This window comes from Mustela putorius, unplaced genomic scaffold, assembly GCF_011764305.1.
Source record: "Mustela putorius furo isolate JIRA1106 unplaced genomic scaffold, ASM1176430v1.1 tig00000281_pilon_pilon_pilon, whole genome shotgun sequence".
Taxonomy (NCBI): domain Eukaryota; kingdom Metazoa; phylum Chordata; class Mammalia; order Carnivora; family Mustelidae; genus Mustela; species Mustela putorius.
The window spans coordinates 32,851,038-32,869,794 of NW_025421343.1; the positions used below are offsets into that span (position 1 = coordinate 32,851,038).

Genomic DNA, 18,757 nt, shown 5'->3' on the forward strand with positions numbered 1-18,757 from the left:
CATAGGGGAAGAGAAGGAAAAACAAAATAGGATGAAAAGAGAGGGAGGCAAACCATAAGAGACACTGAACTCTATGAAACAAGACTGAGGGTTGCTGGAGCAGATGTGGGTGGGGGATGGGCATTAAGGAGGCCCTTGAGGTAATGAGCACTGGGTGTTGTATGCAACTGATGCATCACTAAATTCTACCCCTAAAACTAATAATACAGTATATGTTAACTAAATCGAATTTTAATAAAGAATAAAAAAAAAGAGTAGATGGTAATTTTAAAGTGTTGTTTAGCAAACTAATAATAATTACTCTTCAGAGAAGTTTTCGTAACTACCCAATCTGGAACAGCTACCTCTCCCCTTCTCTCAGTGATCCTTCCTCATAGCATTTATAATTATCTAGATAATACTCCACTATTTATTTGTCTCTGTTTTTTACACTAAATCTCCTATCAAGAATGTATGTAAGATCTTAGCCAGGCTCAATGCTGACACACAGTAGGTGCCCAATAAATGTTTGTTCAATAAGTAAAGGAAGGAACTTAGAATGAGGGAAAGCGCAGGGTCGTGATACTGGAGGGACTTTGGCCAGAGTCTTAAAATAATAGAAAATGAAATTCAGTACTTAAGTCACTGATGGGTAACACCAGCTCTAGGAATGAAACCTAGCTCTGTGTTTATATGTGGCGTCTGGTATCTGGAGGAAACTCTTGTGAAGGTTTCCTTTGGTTCCCAGTCATTCTGGGAATAAGACATTAACAGCACAGCGAGTAAACACAGCGAGCAGAATTCCTGGCCGGTAGCACTGACTCGCAGGCTGGCAGGACAAAGTGGAAACATACGTACAACTCAATCCCAAGTTCCTCTCTATCCCCTGCTTCTCATTAACACTCTCTTCCCCCCAGGCCTCTCAGCTTCTCTTTGGGAAACCAATCCTTTTTCCAGAAGTTGATGAGAAAATGCCCTCTTGTGGGCGTGACAGTGGACCACCTCGACAGTGTCAAAGATTTCTGAAAATGTGCTTATTCAAGCGAATTCCTTCATTACATTTAAAGACTTAAAAAAAAAATCTCAAACATCAACCCTTTGTTAAAGTGAAGATACATTTTCTAGAAGGCCATTAAAGAGTACTCAATTCACTTCTGCCTGTCTAACTTAGGTAGGCACATTCTGAATGTCTTAAGCAGCATCGTCACAAAGAAAATTATTCTCCTTTCTAAACTTCTGTACGATTTGCTAATGACTGGGTGACTTTTTTTTTTTTTTTGTCATCGCCCAGAATCTGCCTCCTTTTCTGCTCCCAGGAAACCATCACCTGAGATTGACAGGCAGCAATTGAAAATAATAAAATTATGTAAGATGAGCTTGTAATCACCAGCATTTCGTGAGAAGCAAAATGCATTTCGCTCTAGCTGAGGAACAGAAAGTTTCTTTCTCATTTTAAATCTGTATCAGAGGTAAAGCCTTCTATTAAAACACAATTCTCTGTACACTTACAGTCTCTGGCAGACTGCCAAGGAGACTATCACGGAGCTGCTGCTGCAAAGAAGCAGGCCGTGCAAGACATGGAGGTGCACTCCTAAGGAAGAAAAGCAAAGTCTTCGGAATTCCTGGGAGGGCTCTGCTCACACACTCCCACTTCTTCTGGAAAACACACACACACACACATACACACACACACATGCTTTCTGGAGGGGTGTGGGGTAGCAAACATTCAGAAAATGCTTTCCTATCTTTTGCTTTCCAAACACACACACACACACACACACACACACACACTGGGTTTCTTCTTCCTTTTCTCACTGCCTTTCGTCAGGTACCACCAACTTCATCATCCTCCTCCTCATCATCAGACTGCAAAGCCTGTGGTCTAAGACCTGGTAATTGCAAACCTTTTTTGCCGGCTGTAATTTACAGGTACAAGTGACCACTTGGGGGCACAGTGAGTGGAGAAGGCTGGCGCCGCATTCAATGAGGCAGGCTTTCATGATGTGAAGCCTGTTTCAGCTGCCTTTAAAAAAGCACCCCAATCCTGGATCTAGCAGCAGCCCTTGGAGGGAACATAACCCCAACAGAACTGTTCATTTAAGGCGAATCTAAGATTCACTAGGAGGGAGATTTTATATGGAATTATATGAAATGATTCTATTCCTTCCACCCTGTAAAGCCAGTGGTTTAAAAATTTCCTCCACGTGACGGCTTGTCTTTTTCACATTCTCATCAGTGTTAGTGTGGGCATGTACACAAACATATATTGCTCACTACAGGGGTGGTGGGAGGCAAAAATTAAACTTATTAGTACAGTTAAATCTCTTTGCCTTGTTAAATAAAATTTCATTTTTCCCCATTATGAAAAATACGCTGATTATTTAAACTATCTGGCGAATTTAAAGCAGAAAGATGATCACTGTTAACATTAGGGTCTATTTTCAGCCTATTTTTTTTTCTATACTCTTTTGCTTTTATATCCTTGACATCATAAGTGCATACATAATGGGTGCTTGATTTCCTTTAATTAACAGAATTTCCCTCTTAATTAAAAACAATTCCCTCAAACATCCAAACTCATGATAAAGTCACTATAGAAAGTCTGTTCTCAATCCCCAAAGAAGTGTTTTATGCTTTTTTTTTTTTTTTTTTTGGTTTCCCAATCGGAAGAGAACAAGGAATTCATACCACTATTTTGTCAACCCTACCCCAGGGCCCAAACACATACTCCAAGGATAGATTTTCCCCAAGACAAACCAGTGAGGTTGGGCAGAGGGGAGACATAAGCCTAGGATGGGGAAGAGACCTGGAGGGGGGGAGTATAGGAAACGCTTGGGAACCAAATACAGGCTGGGCTCTCACGGGAGACCCCAAGGTCCAAGGACTGAAGATGAACACACTGGTTAGTTCCCTGGAAAAAAAATTGTGTCTGGTGTGTAGGAGAAAATGGAGCAAAGATCAGCTTCTGTGGTTCAGATATGGATGCGTTGTTTTTTCACATCCTGGAAAAGGGATCGCATACTGAGCTGCACATTCTAGGGAACAATCCCTACTTCCAATTGACAATAACCAACCCAGAGAGAATGTTCCACAAGGCTTTCACTTTTGCCAGAGAGAGCATGAGGCAGCACTAGATTCACAAGAAAGGAGCCCCTACCCTGACTGCCGCTCCTGTCCCTCCTGGCGCCTTTAGTGATGCTCCTCCCACATTCCAGGATCTGGGATTCTGGTTCCTGCTCTGCTCCAGACTGGCAAATCCTCGATGGCATTTCCCTTCTCTGCACTTTGCTTGTTCAAACTGTGCAACGTGCCCAGCCCTGGTCCAGGCCCTTGGGGGAAAATCAATGACGGTGAAGCCATCGATCCCCCCAGGGGCACATGGTCAGCGAGGGCTCCCACGAAGCAGTCACACGGAGGACCTGGGTCAGGTCATCCCCACAGGCAGGCGCCTTCCCCCAAGGAAGCCATAGAGGACGGGCAGGCTCTGAACTGGGCAGAGACAGGCAAGACTTCTAGATCAGGAAGTGGGGGAGGGAACGGACGGTGGGTCAGCGGGGCCAGAGAGTGGGTCCTTGGAACCAGCTGATCGTCCCTCTGTCGACACTTCATACTTGCTACTCCTGCAGCCACGGCCGGGGCTCCGCTCTCTCCAAGATCGGATCCTTCCTTCCGGCCCAGGTCCCCTGGGCCAACCCATGGGCAGGCAGGACTCGCTACGCCAGGACTGGCTGGGATGGGCTCCGCACTCCACCCCCATCATCCCCGTGAGCATCATGGGGCTCACCCACACCCAGCTCTGCCACCAACAGGTCTCAGAGGTGAACTCCAGGCACGTGTCCTCTATATCCTGTGCAATGCCAAGCCGGGTGTTCTAAGCTTACCTCTCACAGGGGCAGCAGATCTGTTAGCTGAATGGGGCTTGTGAGCTTTTGGACTTGGGCTGGAGGCTGAGAATACACGGACTGAGGCTCCGGAATGGAGGGAGGAAGACCACAGAACATACACTTGCCCTCGTAGGTCTTCCAAACTCTCCTTGCTCTGTGGGGCTTCCCAGTGACTGTCTCTTCCCCCTGCATCTCCACAGCTCTCCACCAAAGAGCAATGGGTCAGATTGTACCCCCACACCTCCCACGGGTGCATCGTCTGCGTCTTGTGATGAGACACTGCCCAGGAATGTGGGAATGAGGGAAACCACGGAACAACGAAACTGAGTTCTCACACAGATGAATTTTGTCTGAGTTCCGGGGAGGCAGGAAATTCCCTTCCACCCCGAATTTCCTAGAAGCCTGTGACAGGCAGAACAGAGGGCAGCAAAGCTATTATTAGTGACATTAGAGAAAGTAGCTAGGTTCCAAGAGCTGAAGCAAGAGCCCACCATTTGCAGGAGGCCCTGCGAGGCTGCTGAGCCCAGATGGACCTGGCAGCGAAGGCCAAGGCTCTTCGGCAGGAGACCTCACTACTTCATGACAACAGACACTGCCCAGAAGTCTGTAAAAAGGGGACACTGACCCCAGAGTCAGCCTACAGATTCACTGGAGAATGGGGCACAACAGAGAGGGCAAAATTACCGGAAGGAGAGACTACCTCACGCATCAGTGTCAGACAGAAGTGTTAACATAGCCACCGGAAGAACATGTTAACCATGCCGGACGCTCCAAACCAGGGAGGAAGGGGCCAAGCTGGGAACTGGTCACCCCAGTCCTGCCCGAGGAGAGTGCTCTGCCCCCTCCTGCCCCCACGCTCTGCCCCACAGGCATCTGGACACTTCTGCACATGGGCCCCTGAGCTGGGAATGGTGCAGCATAGCTCAGGGACACGGACCTTTAAGACCATCCACCAACCTCCTGTCCCTACTGCAGTCACCAAGCAGTCTCTTGGGATTTGGCTTCTACTGTGATGTGCCTTCTGGGAAAAAAATCTGTTCAGTGGCAACACATGGGCCTGGCCCACTAGATATCCTCTCTCTAGTGTAAACAGCCAAAAGGCCATCACCTGGAGACCGTTCAACTCTGGGGGCACTGCCGGCCAAAGGGGAAGACCCCAAGCAGGGAGAAGTTGTATGGGGACCCCAACATGGGCGGACACCCCCAACTGGCCAACTAACATCTTCACCTGCGGGTGGGTATCTCCACACACAGTGCCACCCCATGTCCATCCACAGGAGAAGGGACATACAAACTATGGTACCGCCATAAACTACCACTTACCAATAAAGAATGACCACAGGGACACATGGCAACATGGATACATGGCACACAGAGTATGCTGAGTGAAACCAGCTGGGCACAAAAAGGGGTACACGCTGTGTATTTCTGTTTCTACGAAAGTCAACAGCAGGCAAAGCTAATCTATGGCGACTGACATCAGAAGGCATTTGCAGAGCAGAAGGATGATGGCCTGGAGAGGGGCGCAGGGAACTTTCTGCATGAAGGAAATGTTCTATACCTTGTTTTGAATGGTAGCTGCGCAGGAATAGACAATTTATCGAAACTCACAGAAATGAACCTTTAAGATCTGTGGACTTTATTTCATTGCCTCAACTATTATACCTCAAATAAAATAAATACGATGCCCACCACAGGGCTGGGGACACAGTGAGTGCTCCAAAAAGGCTGTGGAACTGTTAAAGGAAATGGTTCCCCTGACGGCCCCCAGCAGGAGAACCAGTTTGCAGTATGTTTTTTTTTTTAGAAGCCTTTTTTTTTTTTTTAAACTGTGGTTAAAAATGCATACAATTTACCATTTTATTAAGTGTATGGTCCATCATCATTAAGTATATTCACGTTGCTGTGCAACCATCAACCACCATTTGTCCAGAGAACATTTCCATCTTTCCAAATGGAAAGTCTGTATCCATTAGACAGGAATCCCCCATTTCCCTCCCCTCCCAGCCCCTGGCGGCCGCCATCTTCCTTTCTGACTGCTTTAGGTACCTCGTACATGTGGACTCATACAATATTGGTCTTTCTGTGACTGGCTTATTTCGCTTAACATCATGTCTTCAAACTCATGCATGGTGTAGCATGTGTCGGGCTTTCCGTGCTTTTTAAGGCTGCATACTATTCTGATGTACATATAAACCACATTTTCTGTGACCGTTCACCTGTGGATGAGCACCTGGGTTGCTTCCATCTTCTGGCTACTGTGGACAAGGCTGCCACGGATAATGCAGGGGTAAAGATCTGGGTCCTTATTTTCATTTCTTTTAGGTACATACCCATAAAAATTGCTGGATCATATGGTAATTGAATGTTTAATTTTTTGAGGCACTGCCATGTGGTTTCCAGAGTAGTTTTACCCTTTTGTGTTCCCACCAGCAGTGCCTAAGGTTTCGAATTCCTCTGCAACCTCACCCACCGGCAACTGCTAGTTTCTGCTTTAAGAAAATTTGTTATAATAGCCATCCTAATGGGTATGAAGTGGTATCTCATCATGATTGTGATTTGCATTTTCCTAATTATCAGTAATGTTCACCATCTTTTTCATGTGCTTATTTGGCTACTGGTGTGTCTTCTTTGGAGAAATGTCTATTAAAGCCCTTTATTCTTTTTTTCTTTTTTTTTTTTCTGAGAGAGAGAGAGAGAGAGGTGGGGAGAGGGAGATTCTTAAGCAGGATCAATGCTCAGCATGGAGCCTGATGTGGGGCTTGATCTCAAGGTCCTGAGGTCATGATGTGAGCTGAAATCATGAGTCAGATGCTTAGCCAACTGAGCCACCGAGGCGCCCTGCCCTTTGCCTATTTTTTAATCAGGCTGTACATTGTTGAGCTGAAAGTAAGATTTCATTGTAACTCTGAGAACACAGTCTTGCCATCCTCACTGTCACAAGCTCAGGCCCTAGGTGTCAATCTCCCATCCCCTGACCCTGTCCCACCCCCAGTGTGGTCAAGGGGTGCACAGGAGCAAAGAGTTAGGACAGGCAACTTGCCTCCTCTTTTGCTGGGACTGAGGAGACCATCACTGGCCCAGTGTCTATTCCAGATATCAAAACATGTTTCTAAAGACCAGACATCCTGGGGGGCATACCTGGAATAAAAAAGCCGACAGGTACAGCCAGCTCTCAAATTGTCATGTGAGAGTTCAGTGAGTTCTCCTCCTCTTGCTCCCTCCCCGCCACCCCGGGTGGCCCTGAAGCCTCCCCTAGGAGTCTGCACCCACAAATATAGCTTTTTGTGGTTTCTGCAGAATCTAGGAGAGAAGGTTTAAATTTGTAGGTGAGAACTTGAGGAGGGTGGGAATGTCCTTCTCACTCGGGATGTGAGGTAGACAGCATAGGGAGAGGCAGGGCTGTCCTCTAGAAACGCAGGCCTGGAGCCCTTGCCACAGGATGATGGGCTTATGTTGTGTATCCCAGCAAGGCAGTATTCTGCCTGCAACCCTCCCTTCGGGTCCAGTCACCAGAGCCTTCCAGGTTGTACAAGACACATCCCCTCCATCCAGAAACCGCATGGATCTCTGCACTGCCAGCTTTCTCCCCCAGGGGTCTCAGAGCACCCCCTGTCAGAGAGCTGAGGCCAGGGAGGAAACATCCCTTTGGACCAGGAGGGAGGTAGTGACTTCACAGACGGGGGAAAAAAAGTGACTTCCAAGAAGCATGGTTCCCATGAAAATCATTTTTCACCTCCCGGAGGAAAGGAGGAAATTTCAAATCTTAATGCCATTTGATTGGGGAGGAAGGCCGTTTCCCCACGTCTCTTGAAGGAATCCAGGTGTTCCTTTTTTTGCAACGTGTTGAGTAGATTGGACATTGAGATGCTTTGGCTCTTCCGCTTGGCACACCTAGGCTTCAGCAAGAAGTGTGTTCCTTTCACAGTCTGAATATTATTCAGGTTCTGACGATGAAAGCTAGTTGGAACAGCATGAACCGAATAGATTATAGCACTCTATTTACGGCAGGCTCTTCGCGAGCAAGGCCAGCCAGACACGCGCACGGCACGCAGCCTCCAGGTCTCAGCAGCCCAGCTTCCAAATGCGGTACTTACACTTCCCCAATTCTGTGCCCTTTGCTTTGGGTTCAGAAAGCCAGAATCAGAGCACGGTCGTCTTACACTTCTTCACATCCAGCAGATAAGCTAGTTCAATGCCAAAAGAACCCGCCCGTATCTCAAGAGATCAAAACCGTGCAGAAATGCAGCAAAAGGGTCTCAAGAGAAGCGTGGGTACAAGCTCTCACTTGGCATCCAGGAGATGGACTGGGGAGGAACACGAACACGGAGCAGGTGCTCTGCATCACAGCCCACCCAAAATGGCTGTCGTGTTCTGAACAGGACAGACCCGGCAGCTGTCCCCACTAACATGAGCACTGCTGGACTGGCCAGAATTCAGTCTGCTTGCTATCCTAAAGGTGGCAAAGTTGGCCTCACTGATGAGAGATTCTGGATGGGAGCTTTAGAAAATCCCTGCACAGGCTTCATACCCATCTATGGTGAAGGACCAGGTTTTGAGGTTTTGTTGGTATCTTCAATCCGTTTAAACCAAGCTGTGGTCCTACCATGCATGGCTAGACCACAGCTCACACTGTATGGCACTCTCTAGGCAACCCATGTGAGAGTTTAACAGGGCCCAAACTGGTCTATACCTTGTTGGATAAGCCTAAGGATCAGGATCTTGGCTGTCAAGGCAATGTCAAATGCAACAGAACTTTCGAAATGCTAACTTCCAATTTCTCTTGTCACAGACTAATAACAGCTCATGGCCTGGTACCAGCCTGAGGACAAGGCCTGGGGTAGCACTGTTTTTAACTCCTCTCTACTGGCTTGGAGAGTCTGGCCAATGGTGGCAGAACCCAACTCATGTGGTTAGGCATTATTGAATGGACATCTACAGCAGCATTCATTATCAGTTACTCCCCCTTTGGTCTCAGAACGTCCCAGGGACTCAGATCACTCGTTGATCTCACTCCACCTGCTTTCCATATGCTTTGTGAGGAGGCATGGCTTCTGAGTTAGACTGGGAGCTCTCCTGGTTGGGACCTTGACTCGGGGTGTCCAATAGTGAGACTCCAACATGGGACAGGTCCAAGGCTAAAAGACAAAGATGGTCCTTGTCCTTAGGGAGACCATGATTCTCAAGATGGAGCCAGAAATAACCACTTGTTCACGTGATTTGGAGCAGAACCCAACCCACCCACATATACAGACGGTGCTTGTGACATGCCTGACCCTGTTCTTGGCACTTTGTAAACAGGAAATCATGTCATGCCCACATATTCATTCACTCCTCACACATTTAAGTCAGTGCCCCGTAAGGAGCCTCTGACCATGAAGAAAAGTGGTCAATTAGACCTAAGCCTTCAAGAGAAGTTAGAATCAAGCTTCTGCTCAGTTTACAGATGGTGATGACAGCACGTTGAAGTGTGAAGGTATCTGAAAGCATATGGATAGTACTCTGTTTCCTGGAGTTTGTTTCAGGCCTTATAAGGTAATTAGCAGGACCCTCAACTTATTATATAGCAACAGTGGTGATCAGTGAGCAACGTGGCTCCATGCGTAATTATTGTGTTATTTTATTTTTTTTAAAGATTTTATTTATTTATTTGACAGACAGATATCACAAGTAGGCAGAGAGACAGGTAAGGGGGTGGGGGAAAGCAGGCTCCCCACTGAGCAGAGAGCCCGATGCGGGATTCGATTCCAGACCCTGAGATCATGACCTGAGCCGAAGGCAGAGGCTTAACCCACTGAGCCACCCAGTCGCCCCTCTCTCTCCTTTTTGTAGGTTGGCAGTTGCCTGGGGGCTAGGCCTCTTGGTCCCTTGAACCCATCCAGCATCCCGTTTGCCGATCGGACCTCTGGCAAATGCTTGATCTCTCTACAACTCATCTGTGAAATGGGAACAATGTGACCCCTGCCACTGGGTAAGCAGCAAATGAGACGCCAGATGGACAGAGCTGTGCCTGCTCACTGAGTCTACACTCCTGTAGACACTCCAGGAGCTGAACAGCGATCATTAAAGTTCCTTGAGAGGCTAAGTTCACTTGCAGTCTTGATCCAAAACCAAATGCTCAACGCTGACAATGTGAAAAGAGAAGGTAAAAGAGAAAGGGAAGTTTATTGAAATCCGGGTTTCATCATTTCCCACCGCCCCTCGGCGTCATGAAATGTCCAAGAAGAAAACAGGGGCGATGTGAAAAACCGCTAGGTCTCACATTTGGCCTCCGCTTTTGACTAGTTTTTGTTTTTTACAAGACAGAGAGAGTCCTCTTGTCTGTTCTTGCCTCTCTGCCTCACCCCTGACCCTGCTTCTGAGAGCTTTGTGGACATCCTTGAAGAAAAAGAAAGCCTCATGCTTGATTTTACCTTTAGGGTCAAAACCAGCCCAGCAGTAAGGAAGGGGGAGGTGGCGGGGCCGGACCGGCAGGCACGCAGGCGGGGCCTGTGCCAACCCCACGTCCTCTGCAGTCCAGCCCTTGCCTGGCACTTCCTGTGTGGTCACTTAGTTACAGGTGTGATACAGGCCCTGGTGACCATGCTTTTCTCATGGTGAAGCTCAAACTGGAGAAGTCCTCTTTTGCTAAAGTAGGGATGGAAGAGTTCAAACAGGGAGCAAACATCTCTTTGCGGTGTCTGCCGCAAGCTCTACTCACCTCTCTGCCCATCTCCCCCATAAAAAAAAAAAAAAAAACCTCATCTAAAGAATAAAAATAGGAATTCCTAGGTGTTGTATTTTCCTTTTTAAAAAGTGCTTTCGTGAAATGCCATAAATTAAAAAATCTGGAGGGGACAACACCTTGCAAGTAAGTGTGATACGAAAGATGGACTTGGTGTCGACTTGCAAAAGTGCCAAATAGATTCAAGTTATCACGGGAATGAAGAAGCTCCAAGAAAATTAGTCTTCAAAGTCTCAAGTCATAAATCCTAGAAGATTCCATTTAGATTAGTTAGAATTCATCAACAAGCATATTTTATAGATATGTGCCCAAATAGAGCATCTAAAATTCCACACAATGAAAAACCATGAAGATATAACGACATAGCCACAGAACAAAAAGAAAATCCCAAAAGCAGTCTTTGATGTCTATTACCGGACACCTTCTCTGGGCATAAATTGATGCAGGCAAATGTTTTCACTCTGGAGTGCTGTGCCCAGCACCGTGCTAGGCACTGGGATTCAAAAGTGAATGAACCTGGATCAGTCCGCAGTGCTTCTGGGCAGATCCTTGATTCTTCTTACAACATTTTTACTCTTCAATTTGCTCTTTATTTATTACACTGTCTAACACAGGAACACAAGCCATCAAAGCATCTAAAAGTTCTTCTCATTAGCCTTCGAGGGCCAGAGGAAAGGGAAGCAGGTGGGCAAATCTTAAAGTATAGCGAATGCTGGTCAGCCCTGGTTAATAATTCTTATTTAACTCATATTCCCTCTAATAGAATTATTTTATTTAAAATGTTAATTAGCACAGACAATGCAGTCCCTGGCAAATAAAAGGCATTGTGAAGAAGTGCAATGCAGGAAGACCCAGTCTAGAGTATCAGAATCACATCCCCACATACGGAGAAGACCAGATAGACCCACTGGTCGCTGATGGATCTGGATTCGAACAGCTGTACAGTGTGGCTAGATTTGTGGTCTTGGGCCAGCTGATTACCTCTCTGAGCCTCTTCTTCATTTGTAAAATGTGGATAATCCCTACCTTGCAGTGCTGATATGGGGATTAGAAATAATATATGTAAAGTACTAAAATATAGTGGGCAATCAAAACTGGAAGCTGTTATTATCATATTATTGGCATTTGTTACAGGTTTGATGATTGAATAATGGGTAAATTAACGGACCTCTAAAATCCCTATCAACTCTAAAATTATGATACTAAAAAATGGAATTAAAAGTTCATAGATGAAATCCACTTAAAGATATTTTTAACTATTATAATTGTGATGCAAATCTCTTATGCTTTTCAGAGTAAGAACGGATAATGAGACTCAGAGAATATATATATATACACACACTGTGGTGTACCACAGAAATGTTGATGACCAAATTTAGCAGGATAGGTGACGACAGTTTCGGAGCTCTCCAGGCTGTCATGACTCCTTCATCTAACCTCTCCCTTCTAGAACATTTCTCTAGGCCAGACACTGGGATGCATGTTTCGATGGGGTAATATTGGCCATAATGATTCCCTCCATCTTCAGAAAAGAGAACTGAAGCTTCCTGGGATTAAGGATCTTTCCAAGGTCACATAGCTCGTGGGCACCAGGGACTGGACTTCAACTCTGACACTAAGCCTTCATCTTTACCGACTCTGCAACTTGACGCAACTCAGACAAGCCCTAAAAGCAAAACGTAAGAGATTCGAGGGACTTGCCGGGAAATGTACACACAGGCAAGGAAGAACAAATGTCAGTCACATTTACAATATTCTTTGTTTGACTGTGTTCTGTTGACTGCATTTTCACCAAGTCTCCTAAACAGAAGATCAGTGTAATCTATTAGTGTAAAAAGTGGTAGAACACAGCAATCCCTCTCCTGGGTACGTATCGAAAAGAACTGAAAGCAGGATCTCAGAAATATTTGTACTCCCATGTTCACAGACATGAACTGGAGATTGTACCTATGGGAGGGATCTAAAGTAGTCGCATTCACAGAAACAAAGCAGAATGGTAGCTGCCAGGGGCTGGGGAATGAGGAAATGGGCAGATGATGCTTTATGGGAAAAAGATTTTAGTTTCACAGGATAAAAAAGTTTGGGATATCCACGGACAAGGATGTGACTATAAATACTACAAAACTAGACACTTAAAATGGTAAAGATGGTAAATTTTATGTTTTTCCACCACAACTTTAAAATAAAGAAAGCAGCATATTATATGTTTGTATATGTGTATGTGTGTGTATGTTTTATATAAATCTATATGTGTGTGTGCATGTTCTTAAAAGAGTTAATGGTTTAAAAATTTCAAAACTCTAGGGGCACCTGGGTGGCTCAGTCTGTTAAGCACTTGCCTCTTTTTTTTTTTTTTTTTAAAAAGCATCTGCCTCTTGATTTTGGCTCAGGTCATAATCTCAGGGTCTTGAGACCAAGCCCCATGTGGGGCTCGGTGCTCAGTGGGGAGTTTGCTTAAGATTCTCTCCCTCTGCCCCTGCCCCCCCAACTTGTGTGCATGGTCTCTAAAATAAATAAATATTTTTTAAAAACTCAAAACTCTATAAAAAAATTCTATATAAAAAACTCTATATTTTAAAAAAACCTATAAAGATTGATACCTGTGAGGTCAGTAGCAGCTTCTGAATGTTTGGGGAACTGACCTCTTGGCCCAAACCCGATCCCTTGCCTTAACAGTGTTCAATTGTTCTGTTCTAGCTTCTGAGTCATCACCTGCTGCCACTGTTAAGCATCTACAAACCATCTGAATTTCACGCAGATATCCTCTCTCAAGGGAAATGAGAAATCTTCCCCTTCCCACCCTTAAGGTGGAAATGCCCCAAGACAATTAAGTTCATTTCACAAATAGCTGTGTTGCTAATGATCAACCTGCCTCACCTTAATTTGCAGCTCCAATCTCCCTGTTTTCAAGTGATTTCTTTAAAGAAAGTATAGGCTACCTTCCTGGCCTAGGGTGCTGGGCAAGTAAGCGTTTAGCTGTTGCAGGAAGAACCACAGAATCGGCTTTCAAAAGTGGTCCTGATGTCTGCTTACTTATGATACAACTGGCAGGTCAAGAATTCTGACTCACTTTTCCTTCTTAGCCAAAATTATTAAGACCATTTCTATGGTAAAATTTACTTCAGATGAAAGTACTCTCCAGTGACTCTGTTACCCAATTTTTCTAGCATATTGGGAAATGACCCTCAATTTCCTGAGTAATAGCAAATGAGCCTCTTCTGCACAAATGACAAATATTCTTCCATTTTCTAAACATTTGAGTCTCCTTATAATTTATGTGCTCACAAGGAGATTTCTTGTCCTCCAATCACGCTACATGGTTCCTGCCTTGGTTTATCTTCACCTCCTGCAACTCATGGCTGCATTTCTTAGTTATGGTGCTTCTTCCTCCCTCTACCCTCATGTAGGCATTTAGTTGACCAATTACAGAATCACAAGGTTGGTTATAATTCCGTTTCTCCATCTGACTTTGAACTTAAGTGTTCCAATTACTTTGCTTGATCCTAATAAGTCAGTAGCGTGCTAATGCTTGCCTTGATATTTCTGAAATATACAGGGTGTGATTAGCATGGGACTGCATCATTAGAAAGCAAAATGAAAGCGGGTGAGCAACATCATGGCTCCCATTTAAGCAAAGCTGCCTGATCAGTGAACTTACAATGTTTCAATGATCCTAGGGATACTATATGCTGTGACCAAACATATATTGTATTTAGAAAATCCTCTGACACTCCAGAACATTCTGTCTTTTGCTACTACTAGAAAAGATCCTAGAAGGATAGGCCTGTTCCAAAACACAAAGTTCCAAAGTCTGTTTAAGCAGATACAGCCGAAGACATAAAGAATCCTTGAACCACACAGGTAGGAAAAAAAAAAAACAAACAAACTAAGGAAGGAGAAAAGGAAAGGAGGGAGGAAAGAAGGAAGGAAGAAAGGAAAGAAAGGAGGGAGGAAAGAAGAAAAGAAAGGAGGAAGGGGAAATCTTTAGTTAATTCTGCTGGATTGCACTGACGTCCCTGGGCCATAAAGCAAGAAAGCTTTACGGTAAGCCTGCTGGAAGAAAAAAAAATACCCATGCACACACACGTTATCAAATGAGATGCTAAAAAACTACATTAACATCAATGGTGTTATTTGAATCTATTAAAAAATTTAACCCCTTTATATCTGTGTGTTACCAGGAATAGTGTAAACTTTTGGAAACTAGCAGGAAAAAAAAAAAAAGGAAACGCTTTAAACTGGGAATGTTTTGCAGCCAAATCAATTGATAAGTAAAAGAAAAAAAAGATGGCACAACTGAAATTGATGCCAAAGATTTATAAGGTTGACTAAGTAAACAAAAATGGAATGGATCACCATGGAAATGCATGAATATTGAAATAGGCAAGATTTGAATAGACTAATGATATGCCTCACTTAGACTGACAGGTGTTGATAACAACTCTGACACTCAAACCACACCAACATCCACACTTCTAACATGTTTATTCCTAGAAAACAGGAGCTGATTTAAAGGTTCCTTTGGTAAGAGCTTATAAGAAAAATACATTTTCTCATTTTAAAGGGACTAACTCAATTCTCATCTACTTGAAAAACAAAAAAGGTTTTATCTATTTGCTTTCTGGATATGAGGAGCCGCAGTTAGCAGAAGTCATTCTCTTGGGCTCTACTAGTCTTTGTTCCAATAAACCTCTCACAAAACCGAATTTTCAGTCTGGCTTATCTCCCACACTGAGTACTTGAAGTATGACCACCACTCATTAGAAACATAATTAAAAAGACACAACACTAGACCCCCCCGCCAAGCACATACAGATGAAAACCAATACCCCTTAATTTATTTGTTACCATAGCTACCATAGGATTTTTTAAAAAAATTATTATTATTTCAGTCCAACTCTGGGTATTTCGTTTGGATTGTTGCTTGCAAATGAAAGTTGGAGACCTATAAATTCCCATTAACTGTATAGAAATGGGGAGACTGAGCAGAAGAAAATGTTTTTCTTAATCATGGACAAATATGGTTTAAAAGATGCTTTTACAGGAAAGTTATTAAAATGGGTTAAATGCATCAGCCTGTAAGCCAATTTAAATGTCATTAAATTCATATAGAGTTTAAGGACACATATGCTAGTAATTCCCTGATTCATAGCAGGATGATAAATCAAGAGCACTCAGAACAATGCATGGGACAGAGACTATATTCATCAGTGGCACACAGCTCCATACCTGTATAAACACCTAGATGTGACTACTGGAATACATGCTCACCAAGCAGCCCTTAAAGTATTCACCTGTGCATTAAAGGGCAATGATTTTACCAAGCGCCAGGATGAACACTCTGTAAAATTGTTCCTCACCCCCACAACAGTGAAAAAGTTAGCTCTGCACTTCCCCAATATATTTTTTTTAAGACATCAGTAATGAAGCGGGCTAATTAAATCTGCCATTCACCCTACACCGAAATAATTCCTTAAATATGCTCTCCCAGAGCTGAGCTGGACATAAGACCATAGGGCAAGGGGAGGAACTCTGTAGAGACCAGACAGATGACTTAAAGGAGACTGAAATTAGGGTAAATACAGCGGTAACCAGGACAGATCTGTCGCTGCAAGAGGAGTCTGAATCCCAGCGTAGCCCTGCGTAGCTCCTGCATCAGTGGAGCCTGACAGTCCCCGAGCTGACGAAGTGGGAAGTTTCGCGAGCAGCAGCAGCACTGCGTCCTCAACGGTCCGGTCCCTCCAGCGCCGAGGTCTCGCCTAATGCTACATAAATACCTGCGTCCACGATTCGCCCGGGGCGCGGCGCAGCGCAAGCCCCGAAGGGCAGCAGGAGAGCGTTTGGAGAGCGACAGGGATGGCAAAGGCGGCGGCTCCTTACCCATCAGCATCCACAGGGACCCGCGGGAGGACCCGCCAACTGACCCTGTCTGCCGCTGGGTTCCAGAGCCCAGGAACAACAACTGGCTTCTCAACTGACGGACCCAGGCATCCGAGACTCGCGCTTTGCCCCCACCCCTCCTCCGTGACGGCTGGCCGCGGGCAGGCAGCGCATCCCCGCCTTCCCCGGCTAACGCAGACCCCACCTGCCCCGGGAGCTGCCTCGGACCTGCCCCTGCTCTAGGCTCCGCTCTCCCGACTCCCGGCGAGCGCGCCCCTCCCTCGGGGCCCGGGGCCGGTGTGCCCAGCTCCCGCACCCGGGCCGCGACCGCAGAGAAACCTCGCGCTCTCGGCCCGCTCCAGGCCACTGAGACCGGGACGTGAGCCCTCCGCCACCCTGCACCCCCGCCGGGGTCGGGGCGCGCGTCCACACTCCCACACTGCACAGCTCGGGGTCCACCCTATCCCACACATAAACAACCCTTCCTCACCCAACTGCACATCCTCGTCCCTTCACCATCCCCATGGGCTCTCTCCTTTCCGCGCCCCCAAACACGGTGGCACCCAAAAGGTGTTAAGGGAAGGGGGGTCACAACCAGGTCTGTGCGGGTTCCCTCCTCATAGCTTACAAGCTCCTCTACCTCGAAAGTTACTTGGGATTGAGTGAAGAGACCCAGTCCCCAAATGGGGGGTCTGAGGACTGGAAGGGGCAAAACCCCAACCCGGCTTCCCGCTGCACAGAGGCGCGCGCCTTCCCAAAGGGCAGGGCGCGCGGCCGCCCCCGGGGTCCAGCCTTTCGGTGCCTCTTCCTGGCCCCCAGCCCGGCGCGGGCCCTGGGCCGCTCCGGGGAGGTGGCCTGGAGAGGAACGCGCACTGCCGGGCCCAGCCAGAGGGTGCCGGGGCCGGGGTCACACTCGCCTCCAGCAGCCCCCCACCACCATCGCGACATTGGCTCGGGGCAGCCCCCGCGCATACACACCCGGGGGCAGGAAGTTTTTTTTCCCCCTTCTTCCCCCCATGGAGCAGCGCAGGCGCAAGGGCTCCTGCAGCCTAGCGAGTCCAGACGCGGGAGGCTCCTGCCGCCGCCGCCGCCGCCGCCGCGGGAGCGGAGCCCAGCGTTCCGGGTTCTCGGGCCCCGCTCCCAAGCCCGGCCCGGCCCCGCGCAGCCGCCAGGACCCGGGGTCCCCGGCCCCCCATCCTTGGCACCCAAGCCTGGCTCTTACCTCTGGCCGCGCCGCTCCGGCCCCGGCCCGACGCCCGGGGAGCCGGGGGTCGCGGGTGGGCGCAGGAGGGCTGATGGATAGGGGACGTCGCCGGCGGGTAGCGGTAGCTGGGGCCGCTCGGGTCCTGGCCCGGAGAAATGGATCCAGGTCCACCTCCTCGCGTTCCTGCTCTCCGCCTTCTCCCCCTTTCCCTTCTCCTCCTCCTCCGCCGCCGCCTCCCGGCAGCCCAGGGAGGATGCCCGGGAGAGGGAAGTCAGTCCTTCTGCCTGTCAGCCTGTGCGGCTACGCGCGGCGCGGCGCGGCTCTCACCGAGGCGGCGGCGGCGGCGGCGGCTCCGGCAGCATCGCCCCCGCCCTCTCCCCGCAGCCGCGGCGGCCGCGGGGCTGGGGCTGCTCCGGGCTCGGGCTCCGGGCGGGGGCTGCGCTCAGGCGCGGCGGCCGCCGGGGCTGCGGGCGGGCGCTGCGGAGCCGGGGCTGGAGCTGCAGCTGGATCCGCGGCGGCGGGGACGGCGGCGGCGGCGCGGGGGCTGGCGCGGCCGCGGCGCGGGGACCATGCTCCCTTCTGGCTCGCTCCGCTCCGGGTACCGTCTTCTTTAGCTGCGAGGGAGGCGGGCTTCGGCGCGCAGCCAGGGGCGGGCGGAGCCAATCACGGGCGCCCGAGTGGGCGGGGGTGGAGGGTGGGGGAGGCGGGGCGCCCCCGGCAGGGCACCCGGCGCTGCTCCCCGGGCCCGAGGGATCCCGGGCAGCGGCGCGCTCGGCCCGGGCCGGAGTGCCGGCGGGTGTGTCGGTGCGTCTGTCCGTCCGCCGCCCCCGCGCCCCCCACCCCCTGCGGCGGCTCCCGGCTCGCCGGGCTCGGCGGCCGCGCCCGGCAGATGCGCGGCGCGTGGCCCCGGCTGCTGGGCCCCGGCCTCCCGGCCCCGCCGGCCCCGGGTTGGGGGACGCGGCCGAGGCGAGCTCCCCGGCTGCTCTCAACACCTGAGGAAACTGGCGGAAAAGTTTGAGAACGGAAAGTCCAATCGTCTTTCAGCTTCCGCCCTCCCTAGGACACTCCAGCCACGGAAAGGAGCAG

At 48.4% G+C, this 18,757-nt stretch overlaps 1 protein-coding gene across 2 annotated transcripts in view; it reads right to left on the reverse strand.

The window, feature by feature from the left end:
* KLHL29 (kelch like family member 29) overlaps positions 1-17,956 on the reverse strand; it is a 297,199-nt gene extending 279,243 nt beyond the window's left edge. For both annotated transcript variants that reach the window (XM_045079323.1, XM_045079322.1), the window contains exon 1: positions 17,690-17,956. The gene's annotated coding sequence lies outside the window, so the exon portion shown is untranslated. The remainder of the gene's footprint in view (positions 1-17,689) is intronic.
* Positions 17,957-18,757: the final 801 nt, after the last annotated feature.